At 44.6% G+C, this 24,599-nt stretch overlaps 1 protein-coding gene across 1 annotated transcript in view; it reads right to left on the minus strand.

The window, feature by feature from the left end:
- LOC124776347 (single Ig IL-1-related receptor-like) overlaps positions 1–24,599 on the minus strand; it is a 355,807-nt gene that overhangs the window by 128,063 nt on the left and 203,145 nt on the right. The window lies entirely within an intron of this gene.

Genomic DNA, 24,599 nt, shown 5'->3' on the forward strand with positions numbered 1-24,599 from the left:
TTGAGGTCAGGAGAGCGTGGAGGCCATGGAATTGGTCCGCCTCTACCAATCCATCGGTCACCGAATCTGTTGTTGAGAAGCGTACGAAAACTTCGATTGAAATGTGCAGGAGCTCCATCGTGCATGAACCATATGTTGTGTCGTACTTGTAAAGGCACATGTTCTAGCAGCACAGGTAGAGTATCCCGTAAGAAATCATGATAACGTGCTCCATTGAGCGTAGGTGGAAGAACATGGGGCCCAATCAAGACATCACCAACAATGCCTGCCCAAACGTTCACAGAAAATCTGTGTTGATAACGTGATCGCACAATTGCGTGCGGATTCTCGTCAGCCCACACATGTTGATTGTGAAAATTTACAATTTGATCACGTTGGAATGAAGCCTCATCCGTAAAGAGAACATTTGCACTGAAATGAGGATTGACACATTGTTGGATGAACCATTCGCAGAAGTGTACCCGTGGAGGCCAATCAGCTGCTGATAGTGCCTGCACACGCTGTACATGGTACGGAAACAACTGGTTCTCCCGCAGCACTCTCCATACAGTGACGTGGTCAACGTTACCTTGTACAGCAGCAACTTCTCTGACGCTGACATTAGGGTTATCGTCAACTGCCTCGTCCATTGCAGGTGTCCTCGTCGTTCTAGGTCTTCCCCAGTCGCGAGTCATAGGCTGGAATGTTCCGTGCTCCCTAAGACGCCGATCAATTGCTTCGAACGTCTTCCTGTCGGGACACCTTCGTTCTGGAAATCTGTCTCGATAAAAACGTACCGCACCACGGCTATTGCCCCGTGCTAATCCATGTATCAAATGGGCATCTGCCAACTCCGCATTTGTAAACATTGCACTGACTGCAAAACCACGTTCGTGATGAACACTAACCTGTTAATGCTACGTACTGATGTGCTTGATGCTAGTACTGTAGGGCAATGAGTCGCATGTCAACAGAAGCACCGAAGTCAACATTACGTTCCTTCAATTGGGCCAACTGGCGGTGAATCGAGGAAGTACAGTACATACTGACGAAACTAAAATGAGATCTAACATGGAAATTAAGCGTTTCCGGACACATGTCCACATAACATCTTTTCTTTATTTGTATGTGAGGAACGTTTCCTGAAAGTTTGGCCATACCTTTTTGTAATACCCTGTATACATGAAGTTAAGAAATTGTACTGTGTAGGCTGCCAAATAATCCGATGGGCGGAGCAAGGAGGACATCAACAGCAGACTAGCGCTTGCGAAATGGCATTCTTGGCCAAGAGAAGTCTACTAGTCACACACATTTGTGGAAGAAATTTCTGAGAATGTAAGTTTGGAGCACAGAGTTGTAGTGTACTGAAAATAGACTCTGGGAAAACCGGAACAGAATAGAATCGTAGCATTTGAGATGAGGTGCTACAAAAGAATGTTGAAAATTAGTTGAAGGTAAGGAATAAGGAGATTCTCCGAAGAAGCGGTGAAGAAAGGAATACGTGAAACACACTGACAAGAAGAAGATTCTAATGGTTCAAATGGCTCTAGGCACTAGGGGACTTAACATCTGAGGTCATCAGTCCCCTAGACTTAGAACTACTTAAACCTAACTAACCTAAGGACATCACACACATCCATGCCCGATGCAGGAGTCGAACCTGCGACCGTAGCAGCCGCGTGGTTCCGGACTGAAGCGCCTAGAGCCGGTTGGCTACCAAGAAGAAGAGACAGGATGATAGGACACCTGTTACGACATCATGGAGTATCTTCCTTGGTACTAGAGGGGGCTGTACAAGGCAGAAACTGTAGAGGAAGAGAAAGATTGGAATACATCCAGCAAATAATTGAGGACGTACGTTGCAAGTGCTACTCTGAGATGAGGAGGTTGGCACAGGAGAGAAGTTCATGGCAGGCCGCATCAAATCAGTCAGAAGACTGATGATACTAAAAAAGAAATCTCTGCGGTTGTACCTTATATCCCCCGGCTGTGGCGGCTACATTCTTCTCTACTCACTAACGAGCGTAGCGTTTGCGACATGTGAATGTACTGGACATTCATCCTCGTTCGGAGACTAGAGGTATCCCGTCGGGGTGTTGACGTTTCGCCAGTACAGAACAGCTGCTGGCGCGGCTTGCAGCAGACGTACTGCGCGTGCCGTGAAAGTAAACAACAGGCCTACGGGCCAGCAACGATCAGCATGCGTGGCCTCGTCCCACATGTCTGCCTGCGCTGTACTCAAACCGGGATCTCTCAATGGAAGACGGGGTCCGCGCTACGCAATACGACTCGCTGGAGTGACTAGCCCTTAAAAACTTGTGTCACCGTGACTCTCAGCAAAGGAACAAACACAGTTATTTACGTCTAGGACGTGCCGGACTGATATTTTATACAGAACCGTTTTGTTCGTGTTAGGTGTTTTGTTGTAGGCAACCACCACGCGCCACACATCACGCAATGTGCTTCTGTTGTTGCACAGGTCGTTCTCGGACACAATATTTCGTGATTTGCGTTGTAATTTATCCTGGGCGAGATAGTAAAAACATAAGCAGTCAATCTTTTCTCACTTGTCCACTGCGTTTTTCAAATAAGTGCTCCATTATCACACGATATTCGAACCATTTGCAGTTTTCCTGCACCAGTTTATGCTAGCACACCATATTTAGTGTATATTATAGATATAATGAATAAGAGTAATACCGCTACGAACTTACAAAGAAGAAAGACGTTTCGGTAATATAGGCTTCTTGTGATGGTTCAAATGGCTCTGAGCACTATGGGACTGAACATCTGAGGTCATCAGTCCCCCAGAACTTAGAACTACTTAAACCTAACTAACCTAAGGACATCATACACAGCCATGCCCGAGGCAGGATTCGAACCTGCGACCGTAGCAGTCGCGCGGTTCCGGACTGAAGCACCTAGAACCGCTCGGCCACCAACATTCACAGTACGTCAGTCGTTTGTTCGTTGTTAACGCTTCCGTCGGTGATTATCTGCAATTGTGGAAGAGATTTCACATCGACTGCAAAGCTGAAATGCAAAGCTTGCTATTGTTGGCGACAGCTGTGGCAAAGTGTAGCCCAAGACTATCATATTGGCAGTGGTTATCATACTGGACTCGCATTCGGGAGGCCGACAGTTCAATCCCGCGTCCGGCCATCCTGATTTAGGTTTACCGTGATTTCCCTAAGTCGCTCCAGGCAAATGCCGGGATGGTTCCTTTGAAAGGGCACGGCCGACTTCCTTCCCCGTCCTTCCCTAACCCGATGAGACCGATGACCTCGCAGATTGGTCTCTTTCCCCAAACAACCCAACCCAACTATCATATTGGGGTTCCGACCTCAGTTCCCGCGCTTGCAGAAAATAATAACGAATTACGGATGGGTCCGCCTTTCTGCAAGTGCACAAATTATTGTTTTGTTTTAACACTCAAACATATTTCACAACAGTTGTGGCATTCTCAGTGAGTTCTTTCTCTTATTTTTTTCTGAAATCCATAATACAGATTATGTTTCGGTTAAGAAATACACTGCATCGGATTGTGTTGTTATTTATATTATATACGCATTTCACCTTTCATATCACACTCTGTGTGTGCTGTGGCTGCTAACCCAAATTAGTCACAGGTCTAAATTAGTATACCACATCGACTGCAAATATGAGGGGCGTTCGGAGATCATGTTTACAAATATAACAACAAAATTCGATGCAAGATATTTCCTAACCTAAACACAATCTTTATGTACGTATCTCAGAAAAATAAAAGAAAAAACCCACTAGGACGCCACAGTCGTGAAACATGTTTGGGTGTTACAACAAAATAATAATTTGTGTACTTGCAAAAAGGCGGATCTATCCGTAATTCAGTACTGTAGTACATGAGGATGCTGAATAAATTCTGAAACGCGAAACTTTTGACAGCGTTGACCATTTAACCAACATCACAGAATGTATGACAGATATTATTTCGTGATTTTCTGTTATTTCCGTACTTCCAACGTAAGACTGGTGAGAATGAAATCTTTATGAGAAAATGGAGGACACTTATGTATTTCTGATATCGGTACATTTCAGAAATCCCTATCTGAAGAGCTCACAACAGTAAAATGTAAGACATTAGGCCGCATTGCAGCCAAGCAATCAGCGAAAAACCTGGTTCTCCGAAATGAAGCTATCTAGACGTCATACTACTACTGTGACGCGTATGAGGTTGGACCACGGCTGTTATCCTTCACATCTTTATAAGATGAAAACTCAACCATCCCCATACTGCGGAGTCCAACCAACTGAGGTTGCAGGTCTCAACCAGGTGATACTAGGCCGTTCTCGGTATGACAGACAACGCTATGAGTTACTTAAGACCTTGATCAGAGCAAGGAATTCCCCAACCCACGTCTGTGGCGGACCTGTTTCGACGGCTGTCCAAGACAATGTCAGTATTGCCCGTTTCTGCAAGAAGCGGGTATCCAGTTCGACACAAAGGACCCAGCATAAGTAGTTGTGACATATGAACTGTGTTGAGTGTATGAGTGTACAAAGTGTAGCACGAAGTTTACCTGGAATCAATGTAATTTCTAATGTCTATGCTGCGTATAAGGTATTGTGTACCAAATCCTTGAGTTTAAAACTCGCGACATGCTCGCGGAAGGAAGCAGAGCCTTAAACTTCAGACACGAAAAAATCTCTGGGTTCATAATTAAAAAAAACTTTCTTACTATGCAATTCCCACTGTGGCAAAGCCACGGACCCCGCCTTGTCGTCCGCCACGGTTCTTCCCGTGAAATGGAGCATACAGCAAACTGAGCAGCGCTGCGCTGGAGGTTGGCAGCCCTGCACCCGTTTCCCGAGGTTTTTCAGGCCGGCGGGAAGCACGGTGCTCTTGTTTTCGGCTCGGCCGGCGCTGTTCTCGTTTTATTGTTATGCTGAGCGGCGCGGGACCACTGCGTCACGGCGAGTTACCGGTAAATACGCCGCAATTGCGCGCCGAAAGCCGGTCGAGACGAATCCAAATTACTCCAACGCCGCCTGCGACGAAACGGCGATTGTGCCGCCCGGCCTGCAGCGGGGCGCCCGATCGGGGCCCACCGCACGCTGGGTACAAGCGCCGTAAATAGTTTTCTGAAGGTCACAACAGAATACTTTCCAACCTAACAGGTTTCATTATTGTTATTGCTATTATTATCTTTTTACGGACGCCACATTCTTCTATATCTATACAGATTCACTTAATTTGGCTATGATTATAATACTAAAAGAACTTACGACAGTTCTATTTTCCCGTAATGCCTATGTTGTTCATTCTCACGTCGGCTTGGCATCTAATCGCGTTTGCGCTGAATTCTCGTTTTGAATTTGTTGGTCGTAACTTTTCTATTGATTTTCGGTCTAGATCATGAGACTACTTTCGAAGTTAAATGTACCACTTTGACTGCAAGATTACGACATCCAGTAGGGGGCCAAGTTATTTTGGAGATGGACATGCGTTGGGCGTTGTACACAAATAAATCTATATTCCGCAAGCCAACTTACTGTTTACAGCGGAGGGTACTTTTCTGTAAATGTGTCGCTTCTCCCTTTTCCAGTCGCGAATGGTTGCTGTGTGGGCCCAAATCTCTAATTTTATCTTCATGGTTTTTTCGCGAGACATGTGTAGTATGAAGCAATATATTGGTTGAATCTTCTAGGAACGTACGCTTTCGGAACTTTAACAGTAGGCCACACTGTGTTACAAAACGGGAGCATCTCCGTGACGCTCTCGTGCTCACTAAATGAAAATGTAACCCGAAACGTGCTGCTCTCCTTTGTATCTTCTCTATTTCCTCCATCAGTCCTGTCTGGTATGGATCTCAGACTTACTACCAATATTCAAGTATTGGTCGAAAGAGTGTTTTGTAAGCTGCTTTCTTTGTTGATAGACTACATTTCCGGAGGATTCTGTCAATGAATTTCAGTGTGGCATATGCCTTCCACGGGATTAATTTTATGTGATCGTTCCACTTCAAATCGCTACGTGTCAACAACGCGAGATTTTTCGAGCTGAACGCGAGTAGAATACAGGAGGGTGACACGAGGGGAGGTAGAGAGAATCTTAACTCAGGAGGTATGGTCTCTGAGAACTTGCAAATGTGTACGTGTGACGCGTCAAGGTGCTGTAGCTGAGGGCTGTCGTATACTTGAGTATTAAACGAAGGGTAGCTACATTGGTCTCAACAGAATGACGCCAAAGAGGTAACAAGATGAAATGATGGAATATACTGATGGTGATTAACAGACCTGCTGCCCTAACTGTAACTTTTCCGCAATCCTTCCAGATAAATAATAGTTTACGTGAAATGTCTTCCTGTCTCCACTGTTCTTTCTTTGTGTGGGCTCTATGAAACGGTCCCTATGGCCTCACCACTTATCTAGGAAAGATCTAAGAAGTGTCTTAGGTTTACAGCACTGTTCACTATGCTTCTACACTTCACATTACCTTAGCACAAATAATTCGATGTTGCAACTATTGAAGAAGCGTGAGCAAAAACAGCACTATAGGACTTAACATCTGAGCGGTCTCGCGGTTCCGAACTGAAGCGTCTAGAACCGCTCGGCCACAACGGCCGGCCACACGGAAACAGTAAATCGACGCTACTAAACTGACGAACAGCCAAACCTAGTGACTTGTTTTGGGCACCGGTCAGACCAAGCAGGTGATTTGCTAAAAGCAACAACGAACTATCGGTGGAAACCTGCCATCAGCGCCCGCGACTCAAGAGGACGGCTGCGTAGACCACAAGGCAACAGCCGATGAAGAAAACGTATTTGGCGCACTTACTCCACTACGTGGAATCCACCTTGTAGTTTGAAGGCTAATATTTAACCACCGCTCATGTTTGAGAAAACGCACAAAGCGTAAAGCGTAGCGGCTGCGGGAACCTTTTCGTGGAACTGTCTCTTTCTCTTTTTCTCTCCCCGCCTCCTCCCCCCCCCCCCTCCCTCCAAGTTCAACGTAACAACGTTCTTGTGAAAATGGAGTAGCGGATGAGTTGCCTTATCCACGCCAGGCGAGAGCCTGTTTCCACACATCTGCTATTTTGCTTCCGATAAACACACACACACACACACACACACACACACACACGCGCGCGCGCGCGCGCGCGCGCGCGCTGATACACACGAGCGCAAGCATGCATCACGTTACTGAAGCTGTAAGTAGAATGTACAATAATGGCTGCAACTGGCAGAAAAAAACCTCGTTCTAGACGTAAGCTACCAGTGATGACTCCGAATTTTTATGTGAAAACTCTTAAAGCTTTTTAAATAAAAAGCTATTAGCATTCTACATCTTTACTCCTCACTTCTACATTTTTGCAGCACTCTGTCGCTAGGTGGCTCCGATTTGTAACGAGTATCACGGCACTGAGTAGCGGAAACAGTGTCGGTGCATGAGAAACATTGCTGTAATCGGGTTTCCAGTTAGCTGAGTTCGTCCACGCACGGAGCACCCTGTTCTTCAGCATGACAATGCCAGATCACACACGAGAGCTGCGGCATCTGTTGCAACCCAACCCCTTGGGATCACTTATCATCGATCATCTGCCATGTTGTCCCGAATTTGGCCCCATTCGGTTTTCATCTGTTTCCAGAACTTAAAGAACACGTTCGAGGACTTCGATAGTGATGAAGTGGTGCAAACGGAGGCGAAGTTTGTGGATCCATCAACAAGGTAAAAAATTCTACAGTGATGGCATCAACAAACTGGTCTCTCGTGGGGAAAAATGCAGTAACAGAGAGGGTGACTATCTCACTATCTTCATCATTTTCCTTTCAATGGAAATGAGCGTTTGGCGTCATTGGCCGGGAGGCCCCTTACGGGGCAGGTCTGGCCGTCTTGGTGGTCTTATTTCATTCGACGCCACATTGGGCGACCTGCGCGCCGGATGGGGATGAAATGATGAAGACATCACAACACCCAGTCCCTGAGTGGAGAAAACCCCGACCCAGCCGGGAATCGAACCCGAGCCCGTAGGACAGCAATCCGTTCCTTTCAATGATTAGGATGTTGCCTACTCAACAGCCTCGGATACGGGTGACTGTGTTAAGGAATAAACAGGTAAAAACGAGGAATAAGGGCATAGAATGTTAATAACGTTTGTCTTATTTAAAAGACATTAAAACATTCACACAAAAAATTCGCAGGCATTACGTTTCAGCACGTACTCGCACATAATCTTTGCAACATACGACTGGTCTTCTTGAACACAAGATAAAAATCCGCAAGGGTAACATAGAAAAGCAAATTTGAAATAAAAGGTATCCGGTTAAGTATAGCTTCGCTATGCAATAGATAATTCCAAAAGTATGATCTTAGAATGAAAGGTAAGAAATCGCAATAAACGGCGAATTAATGAATAAATTGGCGATGAGGCTTTCCCGTCACCATTTACGAGCACGATGTTGGGTGCGTCGTTCATTCACCGCGTATACCGATTGGTCCCTAAATACATATACTATAACAACATAGCCAGCCTAGAAACGCGGCTATGTCACTATGCGAGGGACAAGGTGACCCACTATTCGATCAAGTAAAGTGTGTTTGCAGATCCAGCCAGCAAACAGATATTGGTCGTTCGGGCGAAGGTGGAAGACTAACTGGATTTTGTGGTGTTTGAGAAGGATATGTGCCGTAAATCTGTAAGCAGATACCTCAACCTGCCTATAGATGGTGCCTATTGTATATTCGAGAACTTTCGTGGGTATGATGTATCGAAATTAGGGTAAAATGTGTGAAACGATGTACCAGTCAGCGAAAAGGTGTACAGTGAGCTTACTGGTACGTGCCAGCAAAATCTGCTTTTTGATGTGACTGCCCGCTCAGTTTCATTTTTTGACAAGTTTGTTTATTTTGCCCGTTCAGTTCAAAAGTGGTCGATGTGAGAACATTTCACTAGCAGTACTGGCAGCGCACCAAACCAACTGGACGATTAACTGGAAAATGGCGTGTTGGTCGCGATGTTTATTCCTTGGCGCATAAGGGGCGGTTTGGCCACTGGATCTATTGTGCCGTGACCGGTATCTGCAGTGAAAACAGGGATCCTGACTTGCAACGAGACGTCCCCAGGCGTGGAATTAATTTTTTGAAACCATATGTTCAGTGATGTGGGCTAGGGCTCCGGGTATAACACCCTGGAGGCAGTCGTGAAAATAGGCCTTTGTTTACGAGAAATTGACGCAAAAACATTTCGGGATTTCACATGATGCTGTAGAGCAGTGGTCGTAAAACTTCTTTACCCAAGAGCCAATGCTGACGTTGTTGGGCGGTACCTGACCGCATAAGTACCGATGCCATTATTAATTTGTAATACATTATGTCCCTAAGGGCGCGAGAAGTTGACTGTCGCTTCCCACCTTATTCTCCTACTTCTCCTTACTTTCCTCTTTGTTCGACTTACTCTCAGTCCATATTCTGTTCTCATTAGGCTGTTCATTCCATTCAACACATCCTGCAATTCTTCTTCACTTTCACTGAGGACAGCGATGTCATCAGCGAATCTCATCACTGATATCCTTTCACGCAGAATTTTAATCCCACCCTTGAACCTTTGTTTCATTTCCCTCATTGCTTCTTCGATGTATAGATTGAATAGTAAGGGGCGAAAGACTACATCCCTGTCTTACACCCTTTTTAACTCGAGCACTTCGTTATCGGTATTCCATTCTTATTTACCCCTCTTGCTTCTTGTACATTTGTATATTACTTCTTTCCCTACAGCTTATCCCTATTCTTGTCAGGACTTCGAACATTTTCCACTTCGACAAATCCAATGAACGTACAATAATATTATCTTGGAACTCTTCCATTTGGTCTGTGTTTGCATAGAAAAAGAGTAATGTCAGAAACTGAGTCCGCCTTGATGCAAAACACCTTGTTACTCGTTTATTTCTTTATTATCCCAAACTAGTTTCGGCGACAAATGTCACCATCATCAGTGGGGTTTTTTACTCTAAAACATGCAGTAAACAAATACTAAAGGCCGCTCACATGCTTGCAGATGACACGATGTTCGCTAAGTAAAAAGACGGCAACAGGAAAAAAAGAGCACAGAAAATATGTCGCAAACAGCGCCAATAATTGCCTAAAACATGCTGTAACATACAATAAATAAGGTAGTATGAAAGTATCAATAGAAGACTATATTTCAAAAGACGAACTGTAAAAATGTAATAATGTTTTACTGTCTTTGTACAACCATGCCATTTTCTGCATATTTTAGAGTAAAAAACCCCACTGATGATGGTGATACTTGTCGCCGAAACTAGTTTGGTATAATAAAGAAATAAACGAATAACAAGGTGTTTTGCAGCAAGGCGGACTCAATTTCTGATATTGCCCAATGAACGTATCTTGATTTCTCTTCAGTCTTGCTTCCAGTATCAACGCACAATATTATTGATAGTCTAGGGACCACTTTATGAAGCGTTCCAGTAATTTGTGATGGCCCTGTACACTTTTTGGCACCGGCCTTGCCGCAGTGGATACACCGGTTCCCGTGAGATCACCGAAGTTAAGCACTGTCGGGCGTGGCCGGCACTTGGATGGGTGACCAAACAGCCACCATGCGCTGTTGCCGTTTTTCGGGGTGCACTCAGCCTCGTGATGCCAATTGAGGAGCTACTCGACCGAACTGTAGCGGCTCCGGTCAAAGAAAACCATCATATCGACCGGGAGAGCAGTGTGCTGACCACACGCATCCTCAACCTAGGATGACACGGCGGTCGGATGATCCCGATGGGCCACTTGTGGCCTGAAGACGGAGTGCTGTACACTTTTTAGAGTCGTATGAAAGCAGTGTGCTTGCACCTGAAGACGCAGCCAGGGGGCGTGTTTCCTGGAACCCGCTGGCGGCGCCTCTGTGCCCAGAGGTGCGGCCTTTCCTGCTGCGCTGCGCACCGATCCGTATCGGTGCGAGTGGAGGCGCCGAGGGCCCATTAACGTATCCAACGGCCATCTGTAGCGCTCCCGAACTGCCGACAGCGGCGGGAACAGGTGTCGGCTGAAATATTGGACCGGTGCGCAACATCCGCTTCGTAACGACGCCTTAATAGCGGCAAAACCACTGCCCCGAACGTGTTCTACCCAAACCCACTCGGCGTTAGCCAGATTTTATCGATACCTACCGGCCTCAGGGGAATACGCGACAAAAGCCGTGTAAGCGAGCGCGCTTTCCTGTTGGATACAACACGTGCCCAAAGGCTTTAAAAGCTGGACGTGAAGGGCGGAACAATCACAAATTTAGGTTAATAGAAAGTTGATGGCTGCTTCCCAAATGTGTATATATCGTACACACTGTGGCGGGTGTTTCTTTGAAGACATACTGTGTTCTTTGAAGACATACTGTGCAAGATTTTCGTATGTTTTCTGTCATTGTAAACAATTTACCTTCCCTGTACTGGGACAAAGATGATGGGCGCACTGCACGAGTAGTTAGTAAGATCCTTGACATAGTGTTTAGTTTTATCTGTGGTTCACTTGCTAGTCAGCCAGTTGAGGCATAGTACCGAGCAGTTGAGGTTTTCAGATATGAGATCTGTTATTTTTGAATTTGGTTCAAATGGTTCAAATGGCTCTGAGCACTATGGGACTTAACATCTATGGTCATCAGTCCCCTAGAACTTAGAACTACTTAAACCTAACTAACCTAAGGACATCACACAACACCCAGTCATCACGAGGCAGAGAAAATCCCTGACCCCGCCGGGAATCGAACCCGGGAACCCGGGCGTGGGAAGCGAAAACGCTACCGCACGACCACGAGCTGCGGACTTTGAATTTGGGAAAAACTGTCTGGAATACTTTATTATGGTTCAAATGACTCTGAGCACTATGGGACTTAACATCTGAGGTCATCAGTCCCCATGGACTTAGAAATACTTAAACCTAACTAACCTAAGGACATCACACACATCCACGCCCGAGGCAGGATTCGAACCTGCGACCGTAGCATCCGCGAGGTTCCGGACTGAGCGCCTAGAACCGCACGGCCACCGCGGCCGGCCTTTATTATGGAGGTGAAAACTAGTTTATAAAGCTATTTCGTTCTTTGTATCAATGTAGAACATTTTTGGAGCAACTTTTAAAGGTAACCCATGCATGCACAAGAATCAGATGTTTGTTTATCAGAACTACTAATTGAAGGAAATGTTTGTCCCTCAGATAACTAATAATATTTAGAATCACTTTTAAGTTGATTTCTTTGTTTTCATGGTGACAAATTGCGCAAATGGTTGGGATGCGCATCATTTCTGTAATGAGACCATTTTGTGTCAGAGTCCTCTCACGCTGTACAGTCCTTTTTGTCTATAATCAGAGTTTCATTTTACAAGATCGATTTTCTTTGAAGTAAAACCCATCTTCACCATTCTTAGTGAAGTTATGAACATTTTGTCGCGTGTGCATTGCACCTTACGCCTCATGCAGCACCGAGTGAGGTGGCGCCGTGGTTAGCACACTGGACTCGCATTCGGGAGGACGACGGTTCAATCACGCGTCCGGCCATCCTCATTTTAGGTTTTCCGTGATTTCCCTAAATCGCTCCAGGCAAATGCCGCGTGAAAGGGCACGGCCGTACCCAACCCAACCCAAACCCCACATCCTGCAACAGATTATTTCAGTTACATGCTTTTCACTGAGCATACAATTAGTTTCTTTTGGCAGTTAATCAGATTCACTTTACTATTTCAAATTCTGCATTCCGTTAAGTTTCTTACACGAGGAGAAAATTTTGGAAAACAAAATATTCACTATTCACAAATACAGACAATTTTTTTTTCTTTTACAAAACTTACAACTATTTCAGTTCACATTTCCGAAATTATGAAACCATTCACTCAGAACGGAGTTGAACAACGAACTGCTGGTAGAAGAACACTACATAATGCTGTAAAAATATCTGAAATACCTGCTAGAAGAACTAATTTACTAATCTTCATCATATTGTCGGTTTTAAATTCAATACAGTTAAAATACTGTGCCACTGTCAGACCGCGCATACATAATATCTATATTCTCGATATTGCACTGACTACACTCACTGTGAAGTAACGTACTTCACCACGTAGATTTCAATACTGAGATTAGTTTCATAATTTCATTTGAATGAAAAATGTGATTTTTTTCGAAGCTGCTCGCCATCACTGAAAAACATATTTATCAGCATCATACAAACATGAGGCAGCCAAAAAAAAAGTATACACAAAGTTTCATAATATCGAAAGCTTTCAGTGTATAACTTGTGTTTGCCGGCCGCAGTGGCCGAGCGCTTCTAGGCGCTACAGTTTGGAACCGCGCGTCCGCTACGGTCACAAAAATACAAAAATGGTTCAAATGGCTCTGAGCACTATGGGACTTAACAACATCTATGGTCATCAGTCCCCTAGAACTTAGAACTACTTAAACCTAACTAACCTAAGGACATCACACAACACCCAGTCATCACGAGGGAGAGGAAATCCCTGACCCCGCCGGGAATCGAACCCGGGAACCCGGGCGCGGGAAGCGCTACGGTCGCAGGTTCGAATCGTGCCTCGGGCATGGATGCGTGTGATGTCCTTAGGTTAGTTAGGTTTAAGTAGTTCTAAGTTCTAGGGGACTGATGACCAAAGAAGTCCCATAGTGCTCAGAGCCATTTGAACCATTTTATAACTTGTATTTACTTTGTGACACAGACTGGCAGTAACGTTTAATACATACATCAAAAAAAGTTTTGCATCATCGCGGTTCCCAGAACTCATGAAGATAATGACTGTCGATATTGTATCACCGGGACAGTCCCTTTGACTGTTCATAGATGTCACTAAACCCGTCAAAAGATGTAAACAACCATGCATGAGCAGCGACTGTTAGACGCAGGGGGTCCGACAGCCGATCAGTTCCAGTCATTCCACCAGGAAGGAAGTACACGGCTCGTGTTGTCTGTAGTTCAACCATGCCTAGAGGATCAGTACCGCGGTTCGATAGCGTACGCATTGTTTGTGCCAGGAAGTTCTCTCAACAAGGGAAGTGTCCAGGCGTCTCAGAGTGAACCAAAGCGATGTTGTTCAGACATGGAGGAGATACAGAGAGACAGAAACTGTCGATGACATGCCTCGCTCAGGCCGCCCAAGGGATACTGCTGCAGTGGATAGCCGCAACCTACGGATTATGGCTCGGAGAAACCCTGACAGCAATGCCACCATGTTGAATAATGCTTTTCGTGCAGCCACAAGACGTCGTGTTACGACTCAAACTGTGCGCAATAGGCTTCGTGATGCGCAAATTCACGCCCGACGTCAATGTCGAGGTCCATCTTTGCAACCACACCATGCAGCGCGGTACAGATGGGCCCAACAACATGCCGAATGGACCGCTCAGGATTGGAATGAGGTTTTCTTCACCGATGAGTGTCGCATTTGCCTTCAACCGCACAATCGTCGGAGACGTGCTTGGAGGCAACCCTATCAGGCTGAACACTCTGCTGTTCTGGGGTGGCATTATGTGTGGGCGACGTACGCCGCTGGTGGTCATGGAAGGCGCCGTAACGGCTGTACTATACGTGAATGCCATCGTCCGACCGATAGCGGAACCATATCGGCAGCATATTGGAGAGGCATTCGTCTTCATGGACGACAATGCGCGCCCTCATCGTGCACATATTGTGACTTCCTTCAGGATAACGACATCGCTCGACCAGAGTGGCCAACATGTTCTCCAGACATGAACCCTTCGAACATGCCTGGGATGACTCGAAAAGGGCTGTTTATGGACAACATGACCCACGAACCACGCTGAGGGATCTACGCCAAAACGCCGTTGAGGAGTGGGACAATCTGGACTAACAGTGCCCTGATGAACTTGTGCTTAGTATGCCATGACGAATACAGGCATGCATCAATGTAAGAGGACGTGCTACTGGGTATTAGAGGTACCGGTGTGTACAGCAATCTGGACCTCCACCTCTGAAGATATCGCTGTATGGTGGTGCTACATTCAATGTGTGATTTTCATGAGCAATAAAAAGGGCGGAAATGATTTTCATGTTGATTTTTATTCCAGTTTTCTGTACAGGTTCCGGAACTTACGGAGCCGACGTGATGCAAAACTTTTTTTGATGTATGTATTTCTGGCCTCTGCGGGAACATTCTATTCGTTGGCCTGTGCTAAGACAATTGCAGCAAATACATTATTCAAAATACAGGTAAATATAATTAACTATGCAGATTTGTTATTTAACTATGACAAACTGCATCTAAACGACACGCTTTTCATAGATCATCATTGCGCCGTACCACTGAAACGGTTTAGTATCATGCCCAGACGTCAGGACGCCTTCAACTATCAATATGTAGTTTTCTGTCATTTAACTGTAACAAGTCTTAACTGAACGACACGTTTTCGAGAGAACTTCAATTTGCTGATGCTTTGAAATAGCTCATAATCATACCACACAGTCTTTAATTAATTTTAAAAAAATGGTCACGTTTCCGTCCACGAGACGTGCCAGATTCTTCAGTTCACGCCCCGCAGTGTAGTGGAACGTGGAGTCCCACGCTGTGACGTCGTTCGCTCCTCGTCCATGTGAGAGGACAGTTTAGGATGGGCGCTAATTCGACGGGCGAAAAACATTAAAACCGAATGTTACGACTGAAAGTAACAACGAACAAAACACAATCCGTTCGAACGACAACACACGATTAAACAATCCCAAGTCAACGTCTGGACCAAGAAAGGAGAAAACAGTTTTATTCGGACATCAGCGTGACGGAGACTTCAATGGTCAGATATCAATCCAGCGGCTGGGCATTCATTCCCTGTAGAGTGTCAACGGCCGTCTCCACATGTTTTTTGGGCGGACGCATGGAGTCGAAAATGGAGCTATGTGCCGCCACAAAGATACTATCGTCACCACTGTCTCTATAGCGCTGGAATAGCGAGATATTACAGTAGCGGCAGACAAAAGCAAAATTGGTTGTACTGCCAATAAAGAGAGTACATATACCTAGTTAGCTATGATAGCACACGCGGATCTTATTTATAGTGGAAACGTCATGATGTCAAGTAGTACTATGTTACCTGTATTAGTGCGTGTAGTTTCATTAGTAACCTTAGTGAAAGTGTAGTTTCATTAGTGGACTAAATCTAGAAAAAATGCAGTAACCTAAGTAGGGATGAATTTCCACTTCACTCTTGTTTGTATGAGGTTGTCCTCCGTGTTCTGACCACGATGTCCACGGAACGCTAGTCTCTGTCCTTCCTTCCTCCACTCATATTTCAGTTACTTACGTAATGAATTTTTCAGAGGTAAATAGGGAATCATTGTTCGGACTGAAGTCCACAATAACGACTCCACAAATGGCAACTATAGCATAACTGGCCAAACTGATTTGGAACGCTGCCTGACTAACGGTGCTCAAAGCCAAAAGTTGTTACTCTGATGCGACAAGGTGATTGGCTGACACTTGTCTCGCTTTGTATGTATTAGACGAGGTATTCACTTCTTTTCTATTCGTAGCGGTTTCTATTTCATCTTCTCTCTCTCTCTCTTAGTCCCGATTCACAACCTTATTTATCTTAAGTGTGTTTTGAAAAGAATTCCGCCTTTACGAAATACAGTTTTGTAGTTTTGTCACTCATACTAGTTTCAGTAAAATTCTACCGTCATCACTCTTATTATTTTTCCGTCCAATAAATGATAAAAAGATGGATCCTGAATAAATATAATTTATACAGTAATAGCACATACTGCTGGTAAAGTAGCTGACATTTCCATTGCTGTTAATATTTTGATACAGTTTCTCATCTACAACTAATAAGGATATCTGTATACTACACTGATTTTCGGAACGATAAAAAATAGACTTCAAATGAAACTATTCGCAATGGATAACGTATCCGTACCTATACTTAAATTGTAAATGGTTAATCGTAAGCTGTGAAAAGTAAAAAACAAAAAATCAAATGAAAGAAGACACTCATTAAGTGTAAAATAAGGGGACCAGCATAATAGCAGACGTAGAAGCATTCAGTGGTGTCCAGCATTTTACTAATTCCATTTTCCGTCGTACAGATCCAAGTTTCACTGATGATGGGTGGGAAAGGGGGGTTAGGAAGGTGGCACGGGGGATGGTTAGGCAACTAATAATGTCGTCGAATTAAATCGGGTGATGCTGCGGGAATTAGATTAGGAAATGAGGACGCTTAAAGTAGTAAATGAATTTTGCTATTTGGGGAGCAAAATAACTGATGATGGTAGAAGTAGAGAGGATATAAAATGTAGACTGGTAATGGGAAGGAAAGCGTTTGTGAAGAAGAGAAATTTGTTAACATCGAGTATAGATTTATGTGTCCGAAAGACGTTTCTGAAAGTATTTGTATGGAGTGTTGCCATGTATGGAAGTGAAACATGGACGATCAATAGTTTAGACAAGAAGGGAACAGAAGCTTTCGAAATGTGGCGCTACAGAAGAATGCTGAAGATTAAATAGGTAGGTCACATAACCAATGAAGAGGTATTGAACAGAATTGGAGAGAAGAGAAATTTGTGGCACAACTTGACTAGAAGAAGGGATCGGTTGGTAGGACATGTTCTGAGGCATGAAGGGATCACCAGTTTAGTATTGGAGGGCAGCGTGGAGGGTAAATCGTAGAGGGAGACGAAGAGATGAATACACTAAACAGATTCAGAGGGATGTAGGCTGCAGTAGGTACTGGGAGATGAAGAAGCTTGCACAGTAGCATGGAGAGTTGCATCAAACCAGTCTCAGGACTGAAGACCACACGATCACCAATTATTGTGTAACCAACATATTGTCTACAAGACCGGCTAAAATTATTTTAAAACTGATAACCTATTTGGATAAATGCACGTAATATTAATACGTGAGGCATCTCGTGAACATTAATAATGAAGTTAAAACAGTGTTCTTAAATACTGAAAGCACGCTGCTGTCACTAGAGGGCGTCTGAAGTATATGAGTATGCGTTGTGCTTGCGTACGTTGGGTTCAGGTTGTCCGCGGCCGCGGTGCCTCGCTGCAAACTAAAGGTCGTCTTCCGTTGAAGATTGCTGCAACAAGCATGCAGGACTTCTGCTGTCTGGGCCGTCTGACTAAGTCATCAAAATTCTTGAAGTCACACTGAAGAGTCCGTATTTTAGATGGTTCTCTCAGGCGATGTCCATGGATTTCAAGTTCTTCCAGGATGTTGGAAAAAAGTCCTTCACCCGCCGTATGCAGAATTTTACGATGTGTCTCTATCGGCCTTACCGAGTGTTAAACTTCAGCTAATTTAAGTATTTTTAACATTTTCAGTCTGTATTATGTACTTAAATAGACACTAATTAATGTTTTATTTTAATTTTTACTTCTGACGATGATCATTAAGTGATCGAAACTGGATAATCATTTGTGAACATTTGAACTGAGACACATTGCAACAAATATTTCAGTAACGGTGAGTCTTTGCGTTATTTTGTTAATGTTATTTGCTGATTGGTACTATTTATTTGTTTATTTCTGCTATCTGCCTGTCAAGACAGCTATGTTAATTATGTTTACTGGTTACTAGATTATAGTAACTGCTTTCAAAAAATGTTTTTGTATGTTGATTTTTAGGACATGTTACGCGTAAAGGCTTTGTAAAGTTGTTGAGTGTGGGAAATGTACTGCATTATATGTATGTTCAGTTTGATCGTAGGTTTAATTATTGTCTATAATTACGACAAGGAAACGACGCTTTACGATATAATTTACATATTTCATTGTTCCTAAGCCCATTATGCACCTTTAAACTCGAATTATGACTTCCATTTTCTCGCTGGAGCCTTGTTCCGTGTTTCCCTATACTGCATATTCGCCATTACCTGCAGCACCGCCGGCCGGAGTGGCCGAGCGGTTCTAGGCGCTACAGTCTGGAACCGCGCGACCGCTACGGTCGCAGGTTCGAATCCTGCCTCGGGCATGGATGTGTGTGATGTCCTTAGGTTAGTTAGGTTTAATTAGTTGTAAGTTCTAGGGGACTGATTACCTCAGAAGTTAAGTCCCATAGTGCTCAGAGCCATTTTTTGAACCTGCAGCACCCGACATCGACTGGTCTGAAAGCACGGATAATGGAAGCCGGTCTCACGGGGCAGCTTCAAAGGAACAATTTAAATGAAATGTTACAAGAAGAGAATGGGTTCTCTTTCGCCAAACGCAGCCATTACAGTCTGCAAACAGCGACCCACCCGCGCTGTCTGCCGCACCTGCAGGAGTGCAGACGGACACACGTAACACCCAGCTGAAACAGTGTTGCGTTTCACGTGTCCCTGAGTGCCTGACGCAGTTTTTTCTTGGAAAAAGATCTGCAACAGAAAGCGGCGCGCCGTGAGTAGCGAGAAGGGCTTTGTATCCCGCGTGCGCATGCGCGCCGGCGTATTGTGCTGCATCCTGTTGTACGCGCGCTGCTCGCTCTATCCGCAATCCCGTTGCCGCATTGTACGCGGCGACAGTGAAGCTTCTCCGCTGTCAAGAGTGAGTCGGACCACCAGTGAAATGCGAATCTTCCTTCCGGGAAGTCGTCCCAGATATTAATGATTCAAATGGCTCTGACCACTATGGAACTTAACATCTGATGTCGTCAGTCACCTAGAACTTACAAGGGAACCTCCCCATCGCACCCCCCTCAGATTTAGTTGTAAGTTGGCACAGTGGATAGGCCTTGATAAACTGAACACAGATCAATTGAGGAAACAGGAAGAAGTTGTGTGGAACTGTGAAAAAATAAACAAAATATACAAACTGAGTAGCCCCTGGGCGATATAGGCAATATCATGGTGACAGTTGGCACACGAGCGCCGTGGTCTCGTGGTAGCGTGAGGAGCTGCAGAAGGAGAGGTCCTTGGTTCAAGTCTTCCCATCAAGTGAAAATTTTACTTTCTTTATTTTTGCATAGTTATTATCTGTCCGTTCGTTCATTGACGTCTCTGTTCACTGTAATAAGTTTAGTGTCTGTGTTTTGCGACCGCATCGCAAAACCGTGCGATTAGTAGACGAAAGGACGTGCCTCTCCAATGGGAACCGAAAACATTTGATCGCAAGGTCATCGGTCAACCGATTCCTCCACAGGAAAACACATCTGATATATTCTATACGACACTGGTGACTGCATGTGCGTCACATGACAGGAATATGTTGTCGACCCACCTAACTTGTACACTTGGCGAATGGGTAAAAAGATTCTTCTACCTTGCCCGATTTAGGTTTTCTTGTGAATGTGATAATCACTCCCAAAAAAGTGATGAAAACATAAGAGTTTGTCACATAAACTGAAAATAAAAAAATTAAACTTTTCACTCGATGGAAGATTTGAACCTGTCACATAAACTGAAAATAAAAAATTAAACTTTTCACTCGATGGAAGATTTGAACCAAGGACCTTTCGTTCCGCGGCTGCTCACGTTACCACGAGATCACGGCGCTCATGCGTTTCCGGCGTCATTGATGTTGCCTATCTTCCCATTAACTACTCAGTTTGTATTTTTGGTTATTTTTTCACAGTTCCACACAACTTCTTCCTGTTTTCTCAATTGATCTGCGTTCAGTTTTTCAAGGCCTATCCACTGTGTCAACTTATAACTAAATCTGAGGGGGGTGCGATGGGGAGGTTCCCTTGTTAGAACTACTTAAACCTAACTAACCTAAGGACATCGCACACATCCATGCCCGAGGCAGGACTCGAACCTGCGACCGTAGCGATCGCGCAGTTCCAGACTGAAGCGCGCAGACCGCTCGGCCACAGCGGCCGACCCCAGATATTAACCGCATTGCGTAGAGGTGTCGGGCAATTATATAGATTCTAGGTTCTCGGCCATTTCTACAACTCCATCTACATACATATCTCGGAAGCCATCTCTTGCTGCATTCATTTTCTGCTCTATTCTCAATGGGAAGAAGGGAAAAACGACTATCAGCTTGTATCCGTACGAGCCCTAAATTCTCTTATCTTGTATTCGCGGTCCTTACGCGGAGTGTACGTCGGTGGTAGTGGAATCATTATGCAGTCAGCTGCAAATGCCAGTGCTCTTGCGCATAAGTAATATCAGAAACACCAGCCATCCATCATCTTCAGTATCTTTCCTCCATTACTAAGGCGGTGAAAGAATCTTTTCCCAGTCGCAGACATCTAAGGCTTCCCAGCGCATAGTGCATAAGGTACTACTATTTGTGTTTCCCGATAGTTAACAGACCGCTCGTTTAAGTGTTGTGAGCATCTGCCTCGTAAGCAAGAGACCCAGGTTCGAATCCCAGTCGGGCACAATTTTTTGATGGGTCGTTGAAAACTATGTCCTAGTGATACTAAAGTGAAAGAATAAGTTTAAAACAATTTATTGATTACTTTTTGCAAAGTTCTTCTTGTCTTCGTTGCTTACTACGACGATAATAAATGTTATTTTTTTAAAAAAAAATTGCAATTAAATTCGAAAGTCTAACGGCCTCAGAAAATTTTTTCCCCATTCTTTTACTCGTCAGCAGTGTGAAGAATTTGCCACACAAGCTCTATCAGGAACATGTACGACGAAGTTCTTCATTAATACGCTCTTATCATTGTTAGTTCCTTAAAGCTGTTACTACATTCCGTCGTTTTGTAAGACGGACGATCTCTCATTAGCTCATTTTCAAGGGGCGAATTGAAAAGGAAACACGCTAAGGACAGACGTAATTTTGTCACCGGGGGAAAGAAGACTATTACTCATTAAAAGCGAATTGTAGAAGAATATCATGTCAAGAGCGCTACAGTAAACTCGCTTGTCACGAGTAGTCGATTGAGACATAGAAGTCGCCGGTGTAAAAGGGGTTTTACAGCGCAAAAGTTGCTCTTACACAGGGCAATGTGGTTGCTTGACAACATTGGCCATTTTGATAGCAGTAACTGGGCTCGGAAGTTAAGCTCCACTATCCATGGTACAAGTGTAGCTACTCACAAAGGTAGCCAACGACCTTGACACAGTGGTAACACTGGTTCCCGTCAGATCACTGTTTTAGCACTGTCGCACTTGGATGGCGCTTTGATGGGTGACCACTGGGGGTGGTACATTCAGCCCTTGTGAGGCCGATGGAGGAGATACTTGATTGAGAACTAGCGGCTCCGGTCATCTAAACTAACACCGGCCGGCGATGACACAGAGATCGGTCGGTAGCACTGGCCGTTTCAAGGCCTGTTCGCATGGATTACTCACAAAGGTGTTTGCGGTAATTCTCGTAAGGTAGCGAGGCTTGGTAGATATTGTAATGTTTTAATGTGGAACCGATTTACGCTAGAAAAAAATAATTAAAATCTTGGTCACCGCGACCAAATTTCACGCTGTGAATGTATGGAAGACGTATAGAAATGTTTCCATATACGATGGATTAGGAATGGGATGTGCGCAGGAATGGTCGAACAAATGAGGAAGGTATAATGCAGATTTTATCATCAATCGTTGCTTACGCAGTTTGTTCGATCTGAGATTCGGAGACGTCGACGAGATGCTGTACAGCGCCAGATTTGCACCTGGTGGTCAAAGTTGGAACTAACTTTTTTCCAGCGTAAATCGGTTCTGCTTTAGCGGATTAACGTATCTACCAAGCTTCACTGTCATGCAATAACTATACACTGGATCTCCGTGAGTAGCTGCAGTTTAATTTTAACCATCTGGTAGATCAAGCCACTAAATAAGTAACACATTGGAAAATTATATTTTTACCAAAGTTATAGGCCGAGGCTAATACAGTTGCTCCACACAAGTCACAGTGTGAGGGTACAGAGTTCGGACGTACTGCCGCTCGCTCTGACGCGACTGCGCGCCGTCCAGCGCCGCCGCCGTGACCGACTTGGAAGCGCCGCTAGCTGGGAGGCTGCCTCCTGTTTGTGACGTCACCAGCGCGGCGAGCGAGCAGTACCGGCCGGAGTGTTTTGCGGCGTTTGGGGTCGCCGCCTGCCGTAAGCACGCGCGCACACACGCACGCCGCGTCGGTCCCGTCACAGCCGCCAGTCGTTCTGGCGTAAGGAGCACTGACAGCGCGTCTTACGGGACGGCCAATATTCGATCACAGAACCACACAACGACGTGAGCATTTCAAAATGCACGAACAACTTCCAGCAAGCCAATGTGTGACTGTAAATACATAAAGAGAGGAGGCAAAGAATAATTATGCCCTGTCCTGTCACATTAACGTGACAACCTATCGAAAGCCTGGATAACCACCTTTTCCAGCGTGGACCGGTGTGTGAGAAGTGCAGGAAGAGTGACAGTCAAGTTCTAGAAGGTACTGTGGTGGAACCGGTTTGTAGTATTTCGTGACTTTAATTACTTATAAACCATATTTCAGGTAGATCAATATATATTCTAAAGGTGGCAGGGGTAAAATACAGGGAGCGAAAGTCTATTTACAATTTGAACAGAAACCAAATGGCAGTTATCAGAGTTGAGGGGCGCGAAAGGGAAGCAGTGGTTGGGAAGGGAGCCTCTCCCCGATGTTATTCAATCTGTATATTGAGCAAGCAGTAAAGGAAACAAAAGAAAAATTCAGAGTTGGAATTAAAATCCATGCAGAAGAAATAAAAACTTCGAGGTTCGCCGATGTCATTGTAATTCTGTCAGAGACAGCAAAGCACTTGGAACAGCAGTTGAACGGAATGGACAGAGTCTTGAAAGGAGGATATAAGATGAACATCAACAAATGCAAAACTAGGATAATGGAATGTAGTCGAATTAAGTAGGGTGATGCTGAGGGAATTAGATTAGGAAATGAGACACTTAAAGTAGTAAAGGAGTTTTGCTATTTGGGGAGCAAAATAACCGATGATGGTCGAAGTAGAGAGGATATAAAATGTAGACTGGCAATGGCAAGGAAAGCGTTTGTGAAGAAGAGAAATTTGTTAACATCGAGTATAGATTTAAGTGTCAGGAAGTCGTTTCTGAAAGTTTTTGTATGGAGTGTAGCCACGTATGCTGAAGATTAGATGGGTAGATCACATAAATAATAAGGAGGTATTGAATAGAATTGGGGAGAAGAGGAGTTTGTGGCACAACTTGACAAGAAGAAGGGACCGGTTGGTAGGACATGTCCTGAGGCATCAACGCATCACAAATTTAGCGTTGGAGGGCAGCGTGGAGGGTAAAAATCGTAGAGGGAGACCAAGAGATGAATACACTAAGCAGATTCAGAAGGATGTAGGTTACAGTAGGTACTGGGAGATGAAGAAGCTTGCACAGGAGAGAGCAGCATGGAGAGCTGCATCAAACCAGTCTCAGGACTGAAGACCACCACCAACAAATATATATATATATATATATATATATATATATATATATATATATATATATATATATATAAAACCAGTTGCCTATTGTCAGCGCCGGCCGTTGCGGCCGTGCGGTTCTAGGTTCTAGGCGCTACAGTCGGGAACCGCGTGAACGCTACGGTCGCAGGTTCGAATCCTGCCTCGGGCATGGATGTGTGTGATGTTCTTAGGTTAGTTAGGTTTAAGTAGTTCTAACTTCTAGGGGGCTGATGACCATAGATGTTAAGTCCCATAGTGCTCAGAGCCATTTGAACCATTTTTGAACCTATTGTCAGCGTAAC

The sequence above is a fragment of the Schistocerca piceifrons genome, chromosome 2 (assembly GCF_021461385.2).
Source record: "Schistocerca piceifrons isolate TAMUIC-IGC-003096 chromosome 2, iqSchPice1.1, whole genome shotgun sequence".
Taxonomy (NCBI): domain Eukaryota; kingdom Metazoa; phylum Arthropoda; class Insecta; order Orthoptera; family Acrididae; genus Schistocerca; species Schistocerca piceifrons.